The 13,053-nt window shown below is 37.4% G+C and overlaps 1 protein-coding gene across 1 annotated transcript in view; it reads right to left on the bottom strand.

Annotated features, from left to right (window-relative positions):
• The window catches only part of LRRC9 (leucine rich repeat containing 9), a 186,305-nt gene that overhangs the window by 34,708 nt on the left and 138,544 nt on the right, over positions 1-13,053 (bottom strand). The gene's annotated exons all lie outside the window — the stretch shown is intronic.

Below are 13,053 nucleotides of genomic sequence, written 5' to 3'. Positions count from 1 at the left end.
TTTTATATAACATAGCAATTATTTAAACTAAGCAATTAACAATCAACTGTTAACTAAGCTATAGACTTTATTTGAATTTCAGCAGTTTTCCCACTAATGCCCTTTTTCTGGTTCTAGTTCCAATCCAATATCCTGTATATTACTTAGTTGTCATGTCTCTTAGTTTTCTCCAATATAACTTCTTCAGTCCTTGTCATGCAATGTCGTTGCTCCTTTTAGCGACTTATTGGCCAATTATATTGTAGAATGTCCCTTAGTTTGGGTTTGTCTGATGTTTTCTCATGATTAGATCATTATTATTCTCATGATCGTGTGGTAATTTTGGCAGGAATACTACAGAATGATTTTGTGCCCTTATCAGTGTATCATATCAGGATATTGATATATCTTATTTTTAGTGATATTAAATTTGATCACTTGGTTAAAGTGTTTATCAGTTTACAGTTACTATTTTTTTCTATTTGTAATTAAAAAGTATCTTGTAGGGAAATTCTTAGAGACCTTGCAAAAATATCCTGTTTATACTGACATCTACTAATTTTAGTATCCATAGATGATTCTTAACCGCAGCAGTTATTACTTGGGTGTTTTCCATAGTCATCAATATTTTTTACATGTTTATTGAATGCAGAAGAAAATTATGTGCTCTCATTGAAAACATCTATAAATGTAAACTTGAGGAAATTCTTTTGATCAGTAGGTTAAATATACAGCCAAGCAGTTCTGTGAAAATTATAGGGAAAAAATGTATTTAAATGTTAAATTATTTGTAGCATTTTTAACTTCAATTGAGAAGAGCACAGTTATATTACCCAGTTATCTCTATTTGTGGGGTATGATTCTTGATGGAACCAAAGAACTCTGGTGTTCTAATCCCACTTTTCTCTGTTCAGAATAAATCTTCTTGGCCAATAGTAAGGTATGGGGAGTGCTATCTAAGCAACGATAAACTAGAACTCTGTCAATCCCAGTTGTTTTGTTTTGTTTTTTTATGAAACTAAAAATATAGTTCCCACAATTGAAGTCTGTTTCCATGTTGCACATCACAACTCTAACCTGACATTAACATCTTGCTGTGAAAGAAAGAGGTGTCAGGTGTTTAGGTCTAAACCAAAAGGCTAATGGATTTTAAAGGTAAACAGATATTTCAGTTTTCCATTGCTAGTTTTTCCATTTTAATTTAAAATATAATTCCCCAGTATCATACATTTGTGTCATATAGGTATTGTATGTACTAGGATCTCAGTAACAAACAAGTGGCAAAGTCAAATGGGGTCATTGAGGAGTTTAGTGAAGGGACTACTTAAAAAGTGTGGATAGAATTAAAGGAAACAGACCAGGATTCATGAAGCATTTTTTATTTTTTTATTTTTTGAGACAGAGTCTCTCTCTGTCACCTGGCTAATTTTTGTATTTTTAGTAGAGATGGGGTTTCATCATGTTTGCCAGGTTGGTCTTGAACTCCTGGCCTCAAGTGATCCATCTGCCTCGGCCTCCGGAAGTGCTGGGATTACAGGTGTGAGCCACTGTGCCCTGGCAGGTGAAGCATCTGAACTTGTGATGCCTGTAGGACTGAAGGTGTAATAGGACGAGAGTTCACCAGAACCTAGATATTTTAGGAGAGCCCAATAGGAGCTGTAGTTCTTGTAGAATGCAGGTGCTACTAAAGCCCAACTCTCACCCTTTTACTCTTCGATCTACTTCTATTGTCTTCCATTGGCTACAGCCAGCTGCCAGCTAGAGGGACAAATGATCCTAAATGATGTTGTCCTTAAAGGTGAGTCTTTAGAGTCACAGAGGAGGAGAAAGGTGGGGATTGTATCTGGAAGGGCAATTGGAAGCTATCTAGCAAATTATATTTCAGTACAAGCACAGTTGACTATATTTCTGGCTGTTAATTTTTCTTATATCTGGCCTCCTTCATTGAGGTTATGTGGCATGTTTCTCTGAAGACTCTTTCCCTCCGTACCTCCTTCCTTCCTTCCTTCCTTCCTTCCCTCCCTCCCTCCTCTCCCTTCCTTTCCTCTTTCCCTTTCTTTCCCCTTTCCCTTTTACCCTTTACACTTTCCCTTTTCCCCTTTCCCCTTTCACTTTTTCCCTTTCCCCTTTCCTTTTTTTGGACAGAATCTCCGTCTCACCCAGGCTGGAGTGCAGTGGGTCTATCGCGACTCACTGCAACCTCTACCTCTTGAGCTCAAGCGATTCTCCTGCCTCAGGCTCCTGAGTAGCTGGAATTACAGGTGTCCACCAACACACCTGGCTAATTTTTGTATTTTCAGTAGAGATGGGTTTTGCCATGTTGGCCAGGCTAGTCTTGAACTCCTGAAGTGATCCACCTGCCTTGGCCTCCTGGAATACTGGGATTACAGGCGTGAGCCACCATGCCCAGCCAGTGTTCCTGAAGACTTCTGTTTGCAATTCCTGGGGGAAATAATTTCTTAGATCTTGCAGGTTGGTTCTAATACTGTTTTGTTTGTTGTACTGATATACTCAATTGAATATTTGATAAAAGACTGTATATAACTGATATTTTCATCTCCCAGATGGTGACATCTTTAGAAAATGTAAAAGAACAGTAAAAATCTAATGTCACGCAATGGAAGTGATGTGGTATGTAGTAGGACAGCTCTTTATTATTCTTTGTTAGTTGTGTAGCCTCTGTTTTCTACTGTAACATTATTCCTGTGCTTATCTCTTTAATGTATAGGCCATTTAGTTATGGTAAACTTGATTGCACATACAAATGAATAAGTGAGTTTACATCGAAGGAATAGTATCAATTCTTAAAAAATATAAGTTCATATATTTTTAATATTTTAATATAATCGTGCCAGCAAATTAGTGGATAGATTTGATTTTATAATTTAAAAAGTCATTTTAGTTTTTCTCCCCCTTCAGTACATGAAAAGATCTTTATTTCTTTTCAAACATCATGAAAAGATGTTTGAAAACATGATGAATACAATTTAAAAATTTGGCGAGAAATAAAACAGTATGTAAATATTAGTAACCGATAAATGTTTATGATCCAGTAAGGGAGGTCAAGCTATTTATAACCAAATAGAAATAAAATTACTCTAGAAATCATTAGTTCTGCTTTGTTTCCATTTGATTTTTCCCTCTAAGCTCATAATAGTATTCTTAACTAATCTTTTGAATGTAAAAATATGAATCATCTATTAGAAACATCTATTGGAAACCATATATTAGAAACAAATATCTCACTTTTTTTTATTGCATTTTAGGTTTCGGGGTACATGTGAAAAACATGCAAGGTTGTTGCATAGGTGCATACGTGGCAGTGTGATTTGCTGCCTTCCTTCCCTTCACCCATATCTGGCATTTCTCCCCATGCTATCTCTCCCCAACTCCCCCCCAATAGACCCCAGTGTATAGTGCTCCCCTACCTGTGTCCATGTGTTCCCATTGTTCAATACCCGTCTATAAGTGAGAACATGCGATGTTTGATTTTGTGTTCTTGTGTCAGTTTGCTGAGAATGATGGTTTCCAGGTTCATCCATGTCCCTACAAAGGACGCAAACTCATCGTTTTTGATGGCTGCATAATATTCCATGGTGTATATGTGCCACATTTTTCCTGTCCAGTCTATCATCGATGGGCATTTGGGTTGGTTCCAGGTCTTTGCTATTGTAAACTGTGCTGCAATGAACATTCGTGTGCATATGTCCTTATAGTAGAACAATTTATAATCCTTTGGATATATACCCAGTAATGGGATTGCTGGGTCAAATGGAATTTCTATTTCTACGTCCTTGAGGAATCGCCACACTGTCTTCCACAATGGTTGAACTAATTTACACTCCCACCAACAGTGTAAAAGTGTTCCTATTTCTCCAAAACCTCTCCAGCATCTGTTGTCTCTAGATTTTTTAATGATCGCCATTCTAACTGGCGTGAGATGGTATCTCAATGTAGTTTTGATTTGCATTTCTCTAATGAACAGTGATGATGAGCATTTTTTCACATGCTTGTTGGCCTCATCTATGTCTTCTTTTGTAAAGTATCTGTTCATATCCTTTGCCCATTTTTGAATGGGCTTGTTTGTTTTTTTCTTGTAAATCTGTTTTAGTTCGTTGTAAATTCTGGATATCAGCCCTTTGTCAGATGGGTAGGCTGCAAAAATTTTTTCCCATTCTGTTGGTTGCCAATTCACTCTATTGACTGTTTCTTTCGCCGTGCAGAAGCTGTGGAGTTTGATTAGGTCCCATTTGTCTATTTTGGCTTTTGTTGCCAATGCTTTTGGTGTTTTGGTCATAAAGTCCTTGCCTACACCTATGTCCTGAATGGTTTTGCCTAAGTTTCCTTCTAGGGTTTTTATGGTGTTAGGTCTTATGTTTAAGTCTTTAATCCATCTGGAGTCAATTTTAGTGTAAGGTGTCAGGAAGGAGTCGAGTTTCTGCTTTCTGCATATGGCTAGCCAGTTTTCTCAACCCCACTTACTGAACAGGGAATCCTTTCCCCATTGCTTGTTTTTATCAGGTTTGTCAAAGATCGGATGGTTGTAGTTATGTTGTGTTGCCTCTGACGCCTCTGTTCTATTCCATTGGTCTATATCTCTGTTTTGGTACCAGTACCATGCTGTTTTGATTACTGTAGCCTTGTAGTATAGTTTGATGTCCAGTAGTGTGATGGCTCCCGCTTTGTTCTTTTTGCTTAGAATTGACTTGGCTATGCGGGCTCTCTTTTGGTTCCATATGAAGTTTAAGGTGTTTTTTTCCAGTTCTGTGAAGAAGGTCATTGGTAGCTTGATGGGGATAGCATTGAATCTGTAAATTACTTTGGGCAGTATGGCCATTTTCTCAATATTAATTCTTCCTAACCATGAACATGGAATGTTTTTCCATCTGTTTGTGTCCTCTCTTATTTCGTTGAGCAGTGGTTTGTAGTTCTCCTTGAAGAGGTCCTTTACGTTCCTTGTTAGTTGTATTCCTAGGTATTTTAATCTCTTTGTAGCAATTGTGAATGGCAGTTCGTTCTTGATTTGGCTGTCTTTAAGTCTGTTATTGGTGTATAGGAATGCTTGTGATTTTTGCACATTCATTTTGTATCCTGAGACTTTGCTGAAATTGCTTATTAGTTTCAGGAGATTTTGGGCTGAGATGATGGGGTCTTCTAGATATACAATCATGTCGTCTGCAAATAGAGACAATTTGACTTCCTCCTTTCTTAATTGAATACCCTTTATTTCTTTTTCTTGCCTGATTGCTGTGGCTAGAACTTCCAGTACTATATTGAATAGGAGTGGTGAGAGAGGGCATCCTTGTCTAGTGCCAGATTTCAAAGGGAATGCTTCCAGTTTTTGCCCATTCAGTATGATATTGGCTGTTGGTTTGTCGTAAATAGCTTTTATTATTTTGAGATACATTCCGTCGATACCTAGTTTATTGAGAGTTTTTAGCATAAAGGGCTGTTGAATTTTGTCAAAGGCCTTCTCTGCATCAGTTGAGATAATCATGTGGTTTTTGTCTTTGGTTCTGTTTATGTGGTGAATTACATTTATAGACTTGCGTATATTGAACCAGCCTTGCATCCCTGGGATGAATCCTACTTGATCATGGTGGATAAGCTTTTTGATGTGCTGTTGTAATCAGCTTCCGAGTATTTTATTGAAGATTTTTGCATCTATGTTCATCATGGATATTGGCCTGTAGTTTTCTTTTCTTGTTGAGTCTCTGCCAGGTTTTGGTATTAGGATGATGTTGGTCTCATAAAATGATTTGGGAAGGATTCCCTCTTTTTGGATTATTTGGAATAATTTCAGTAGGAATGGTACCAGTTCCTCTTTGTATGTCTGGTAGAATTTGGCTGTGAACCCATCTGGACCTGGGCTTTTTTTGGGTGGTAGGCTCTTAATTGCTGCCTCAACTTCAGACCTTGTTATTGGTCTATTCAGGGTTTCGACTTCTTCCTGGTTTAGGCTTGGGAGGAGGCAACTGTCCAGGAATTTATCCATTTCCTCCAGGTTTTCTAGTTTATGTGCATAGAGTTGTTTGTAATAATCTCTGATGATGGATTGAATTTCTGTGGCATCTGTGGTGATATGCCCTTTGTCATTTTTTATTGCATCTATTTGGTTATTCTCTCTTTTCTTTTTTATTAATCTGGCTAGTGGTCTGTCTATTTTGTTGATCTTTTCAAAAAACCAGCTCCTGGATTTATTGATTTTTTGTAGGGTTTTTCGTGTCTCTATCTCCTTCAATTCTGCTTTGATCTTAGTTATTTCTTGTCTTCTGCTAGGTTTTGAGTTTTTTTGATCTTGCTCCTCTGGCTCTTTAAATTTTGACAATAGGGTGTCAATTTTAGATCTCTCCTTTCTTCTCATGTGGGCACTCATTGCTATATATTTTCTTCTAGAGACTGCTTTAAATGTGTCCCAGAGGTTCTGGTATGTGGTGTCTTCGTTCTCGTTGGTTTCAAAGAACATCTTTATTTCTACCTTCATTTCATTATTTATCCAGTCAACATTCAAGAGGAAGATGTTCAGTTTCCGTGAAGCTGTGCGGTTCTGGGTTGGTTTCTGAATTCTGAGTTCTAACTTGATTGCACTGTGATCTGAGAGACTGTTATGGTTTCCGTTCTTTTGCATTTGCTGAGGAGTGATTTACTTCCAATTATGTGGTCAATTTTAGAGTAGGTGTGATGTGGTGCTGAGAAGAATGTATATTCTGTGGATTTGGGGTGGAGAGTTCTGTAAATGTCTATTAGGTTTGCTTGTTCCAGGTCTGAGTTCAAGTCCTGGATATCCTTGTTAATTTTCTGTCTCGTTGATCTGTCTAATATTGACAATGGTGTGTTGAAGTCTCCCACTATTACTGTGTGGGAGTCTAAGTCTCTTTGTAAGTCTTTAAGAACTTGCCTTATGTATCTGGGTGCTCCTGTATTAGGTCCATATATATTTAGGATCATTAGCTCTTCTTGTTGCCTTGATCCTTTTACCATTATGTAATGTCCTTCTTTGTCTCTTTTGATCTTTGTTGCTTTAAAGTCTATTTTATCAGAGATGAGAATTGCAACTCCTGCTTTTTTTTGCTCTCCATTTGCTTGGTAAATCTTCCTCCATCCCTTTATTTTGAGCCTTTGTGTATCCTTGCATGTGAGGTGGGTTTCCTGGATACAGCACACTGATGGGTTTTGGCTTTTTATCCAATTTGCTAGTCTGTGTCTTTTGATTGGGGCATTTAGTCCATTTACGTTTAGGGTTAATATTGTTATGTGTGAATTTGATCCTGCCATTTTGATGCTAGCCAGCTGTTTTGCCCGTTGGTTGATGCAGATTCTTCATTGTGTTGCTGCTCTTTACCATTTCGTGTGTTTTTGGAGTGGTTGGTACTGGTTGTTCTTTTCTATGTGTAGTGCCTCCTTCAGGAGCTCTTGTAAAGCTGGTCTGGTGGTGATGAAATCTCTGAGTACTTGCTTGTTCGCAAAGGATTTTATTTTTCCTTCACTTATGAAGCTTAGTTTGGCTGGATAGGAAATTCTGGGTTGAAATTTCTTTTCCTTAAGGATGTTGAATATCGGCCCCCACTCTCTTCTGGCCTGTAGGGTTTCTGCTGAGAGATCTGCTGTGAGTCTGATGGGCTTCCCTTTGTGGGTAACCCGACCTTTCTCTCTGGCTGCCCTTAGTATTTTCTCCTTCATTTCAACCCTGGTGAATCTGATGATTATGTGTCTTGGGGTTGCTCTTCTAGAGGAATATCTTTGTGGTGTTCTCTGTATTTCTTGGACTTGAATATTGGCCTGCCTTGCTAGGTTGGGGAAGTTTTCCTGGATAATATCCTGCAGAGTATTTTCCAGCTTGGATTCATTCTCTTCATCACATTCAGGTACACCTATCAAACGTAGATTGGGTCTTTTCTCATAGTCCCATATTTCTTGTTGACTTTGTTCATTCCTTTTTACCCTGTTTTCTCTAATCTTGCCTTCTTGTTTTATTTCATTGAGTTGATCTTCGACCTCTGATATCCTTTCTTCTGCTTGGTCAATTCGGCTGTTGAAACTTGTGCATGCTTCGTGAAGTTCTCGTGTTGTGTTTTTCAGCTCCATCAATTCACTCATATTCCTCTCTAAGTTGTCCATTCTCATTAGCATTTCGTCAAGTCTTTTTTCAAGGTTCTTAGTTTCTTTGCATTGGGTTAGAACATGTTCTTTTAGCTCACGGAAGTTTCTTATTATCCACTTTCTGAAAGCTGGTTCTGTCATTTCATCACACTCATTCTCCATCCTGTCTTGTTCCCTTGCTGGTGAGGAGTTGTGATCCCTTGTAGGAGGAGAAGTGTTCTGGTTTCAGGTGTTTTCATCCTTTTTGTGCTGGTTTCTTCCCATCTTTGTGGATTTATCTACCTGTTGACTTTGTAGTTGCTGTCTTTCTGGTTTTGGTAATTTTAAGTCTGCAGCAGCAGAACTCATAAACCCCCTTTTCTTCCCCCCAGGTGTTCTGTCCCAGGGAGTTAGGGCTTTATGATTTTCCGCCGTGCCATTGCTGTTTTCCCTGCCCACAAGGTGGCAGCCTAGTCACACTCAGCCTGCAGAGGCTTCGCTGAGCTGCTGTGGGCTCCGCCCAGCTTCCGTGTGAACTTCCCTGCAGTCCTGTTTGTATGGGTGTAGTTAGAACTGCTTCCACTATGTTGGCCCGCCCCTGTAGTGACGGAGTCTCTGTAGTGGCAGGTTGCCTTGGTAGATTGCCCTGGGAACTGTAGGGTGCCTCTGTAATGGAGGACGCCCCTCCTCCCCAGAGCTGGACCATCCCGGGTTCAGTTGTGTTTGCAGTGGCCCTTTTTTTGCCCGGGAATCTCCTGGCTTGACTCCGTTTCAGCTCCCCTTGCTGGCTAAGAGGGGACACCGTCTCATCTGCTCTGCCTCTGGAGCCACTGCGTCAGCTGAAGCCGCAGCTCTGAGATTTGTGGCACTGGCCTAGCTCCCCGTTTCAGCTCCCCTTGCTGGCTTAGAGGGGACTCAGTCTCTCTCACTCTGTACAGGGAGTTGCTGCCCCAGGGTGCAGGCCAAGCGGCCGTGCTGTTCAAACCAGTGGCGCTGGTGACCCGTGGGGCTCCTCCGCCTGTGAATCTCCTGGTCTGTGGGCAGTAAAAATCCATCTGGAAATGCGGTGTCCACTCACCCTCTGCGCTTCCTCTCGGAGCTGCAATCCCGAGTTCCTCCTAACCGGCCATCTTGGATCGCTTCATATCTCACTTTTTAAAATTGTTTCTGAATTACAAGAGAGAAGTGATTTCCAGCCAAAACTTTTGTTTTGTTTTGTTTTCTCTGTCACCCCAGTTCTGAAGTACAGTGGCACAATCATAGCTCACTGCATTCTCAAACTCCTGGACTCAAGTGATCCTCCTGCCTCCAGGAATGACAGGCAGGAGCTACCATATCCGGCAAAGATAGTTTTTCTTTAAAAAATTGAAGTGACTGAAATACTCATGTTGTAAATACAAATTTCTACTCTTTCTTTATTTTTTTTTTTTTTGAGACAGAGTCTCGCTCTGTCGCCAGGTGCCAGGCTGGAGTGCAGTGGTGTTATCTCAGCTCACTGCAACCTCCGCCTCCTGGGTTCAAGCAATTCTCCTGCCTCAGCCTCCTGAGTAGCTGGGACTACAGGTGCATGCCACTACACCCAGCTAATTTTTCTATTTTAGTACAGATGGGGTTTCACCACGTTTGCCAGGATGGTCTCAATCTCTTGACCTTGTAATCTGCCCACCTCAGCCTCTCAAAGTGCTGGGATTACAGGCATGAGCCACCGCACCTGGCCAAATTTCTACTCTTATTTTCTTACAATGCATTGGAAAAAAATCTGCAAATAGCATTATGCTAAAATAGTACCATGATAATAATCAATTTATGAAATCTCTGTTATAGCTATCATTAAATTCTTGATAATGTCAACATTAGTTAATACTAAATCTTAGATTAAGTATTTAAAACATTTAATAATTGAACTATTAAAGGGTGACAATTATGTGACTGACATTCTCATAGTTATACTTCTTGTGAGTTCACAGCAGCCCAATGTGTTACTATTAACACGTTTGGGTTTCAGTTTTATTGTATTGTTTCAATTTATAGAGTTTACCATGTTTCCATAAATATATCTTCATTCAAAACATAATTTAACAATATAGTAATGACTCCATTGATATTGGAATCTTCAATTAACTAGAAAAGTTATTTCAGCATCATCATAATTGAAGGGACACACATAAAAGTCATATAAGGGAATTTGGCCTTAAGCAACTGCCAAGGTTATAGCGTTAAGTTCAAAACACATTCTATACACTTCTCCTCAGCTACATTTCTCTAAAATGGCAAATCATGCACAACTATGACCCTGAAGTGCTATAAATCATTGAAAATAAAATTTTATTTAATGTATTCTATTTGTTAAAGCAGGAAAGTACATCAATATATTTAAGAAAAATTTCCCCAAAATGTATAAAATAAGTCTGATTGATTACAGCTAATTAAAAAATTAAACCATTTAATCTATTTGTACATTCAAACCTTTGCCACTAAATTAGCCTTTCTTTTTTCTAGGTGGCAGGAAGTTTGATACAGTGTACTGATTGCTATAGACTAGAATATTGAATTGTTACAACTATGAGATCTACATATATTTCTACTTCCATGGATATATGTGTATGTATTGTAAAAATCACATATGTATAGTATGATGTTTAAAAACTCCAATTGTGACAGTTTAAAGACTACTTCGTTGCTAATCATGGCTTAATACCTAAAACAGAACAGAGTCCTTTACAAGGTAACCAGGGAAATATGTCAATTTTGACTTCATTGCCATCATGTTGAATGACTGTATTCATTCTCTTTAGATTTAAAGCTCTTCATTCTACTGTTCCTCAACATTCTTTATAGAATTCCAGCTTGCTTTTCACCTATCTTTTAACAGTTTAACATAGATGGCTGGATCAAGTCCATTGTTCAATTGTGTGAAGCTTAAAAAGCTCTGCAGTATTTTACTCTTTCCATTGTATCTGGCTTCCCTGAGTGCTCTGCTCGCTGCGTTTTACTCGTACTCTGATTTCTAAACCCATTTATGCCTATTCTTTCTGAAGACACTTGTTTGTCTGGGAGCTCAAATTGACTTATCCCCATTCTATTTCCTTAACTCGAAATGCACCATTAAGGTTGATTGAACTCTTTTAAAGCACTTCATATAAAATGAAAGGCCATAGGAAAGTAGGCTACCAGTGTTTGTAAATACTTGTTTTAAACCAAATTGATAGAGAAACACGAAATAATTGGAAACTTTAAAATGTTACTGATATATCTCTATATTTTACTGATTAGTCTTTTTTGGTTGTTATTTGAGAGACAAATTTGTAAAACATTCTGAGAGGGAAGAGAGAGGAAGGGCTGTGTTATAATTAAAGATGGAACAAATAGTAGAGGCAAACCACTAAAATTATTGAAAATATTTTCTAGAGAAAATAAATGTCCTACAGTAAGCAAGAAGAAAAACATGCAGCTCTTGATTAAAATCTATAGCTTTTAAATCACTTCAACCCCACTGGAAACGAACAAAAATCGTATCACCGTATCTTTTTTCTGTTTAAATTATAGTTATTGTTATTTTTGTGGTTTACTAAAATAGTAAGATCTTCATTAATTTTTTTTTTTACTATTTATAATGTTTCTAACTGCTGGTATAAAATATTTGCAAACATTTAGAAGTTAATTACAATTATAAAATTAAAAACCAAATGAAAATGTAAAATGCTATTTGTTAAAAGTTCTTCATATCCATTTCTATTTTAATGTTTCATCAAAATGTAACTTTTTATTTTGGAAAAAACAAACTATTTTATCTCAATAGATTTTTATTCAGAGCATACAGAAATACTGTTATTTTAAATGATACTTGAAAAAGTCTGTTCTAATTTAAAATTTAGCATTTCAGAATCATTAGAATCTTATATGGAAAATGACAATGTTGATAAACTGGCTTTTTGATTTACCTAAAAAAGCATATAGTTAAGGTAGTGCTTAATAAAATACGAGAGAAAAATAATTTGACTTCAGGCAACTAATACTTTCAAAGCTACTTCTAAGTTCCTTCGAATATGCTATTCTATTTTTAGATTACAACATTGTATGTCTTTGCTATTAAATCATTCATTTTATCTTAATTTTAAGGAAAAATCATTACCAAAACAAAAATCTTAAGATAAAAAATGCATAAATTAAGTCTGAGAAATGTCTTTTGAGTAGTTTACAAAACAATTTTATTCACAATGGAAAGAAAAACTAATATTAGAAGGTATAATTAAGATTTTTGTAAAATGAAAACTTACAGAAATAATATTACTAATAAAATAGCTGGGGCATTTCTTGCTGATGTAGTTCTGAAAGACAACTGAGAATTTAAATTTCAATTTAGCATAGGTGTTTCTTTAAAAATATTTCAATAATGGAAAAGGGACAAAAATGTATAAAAATGAACAAGTAGTTAGCACTTGCAGGTGGTCCAGAAGCTCTGAGTTTTATAGCAAGGCATCAGAAAAACCAGCCAGTTTCTAGCCCATAACCAAACTGATTTGGTTAGCTTCACTGAATACCAAAAGAAATTGGCCGTAAGTTCTTGCTTCTACTAATATAATATTATAAAAAACTTACCTCCTTTTATGTAAGTAATATTTAATTGAAGCCAAGAGCTTAGAGCATGACTAAGAGTAAGATCTAATGTTTTAAAATATTAACTTTTCATAATTTATGATAGCTTACGAAGAGTGAAATGGCATGTTACTTAAATATAAGGGTTATTTGTAAACTAGTCAGGAGTGCCTGCAGACACACATACATAGTGCACACTAAATATTCTAGGCAAAAATAGATTCACAATCAGTTAATTTTGTATCAATAGTCAAAAAACACTAAGACTAGAAAAATAGAAGTAAATGGTCAGACATGGTGGCTCATGACTGTAATCCCAGCACTTTGTGGGAGCAGAGACAGGAGGATTGCTTGAAGCTGGGAGTTTGAGACCAGCCTGGGCAACATAGTGAGACCCCA

The sequence above is a fragment of the Aotus nancymaae genome, unplaced genomic scaffold, assembly GCF_030222135.1.
Source record: "Aotus nancymaae isolate 86718 unplaced genomic scaffold, 86718_ANA_hifiasm-v0.15.2.pri h1tg000011l, whole genome shotgun sequence".
Taxonomy (NCBI): domain Eukaryota; kingdom Metazoa; phylum Chordata; class Mammalia; order Primates; family Aotidae; genus Aotus; species Aotus nancymaae.
The sequence above is the reverse complement of the archived record's forward strand: the minus strand, read 5'-3'. Positions and strand labels throughout refer to the sequence as shown.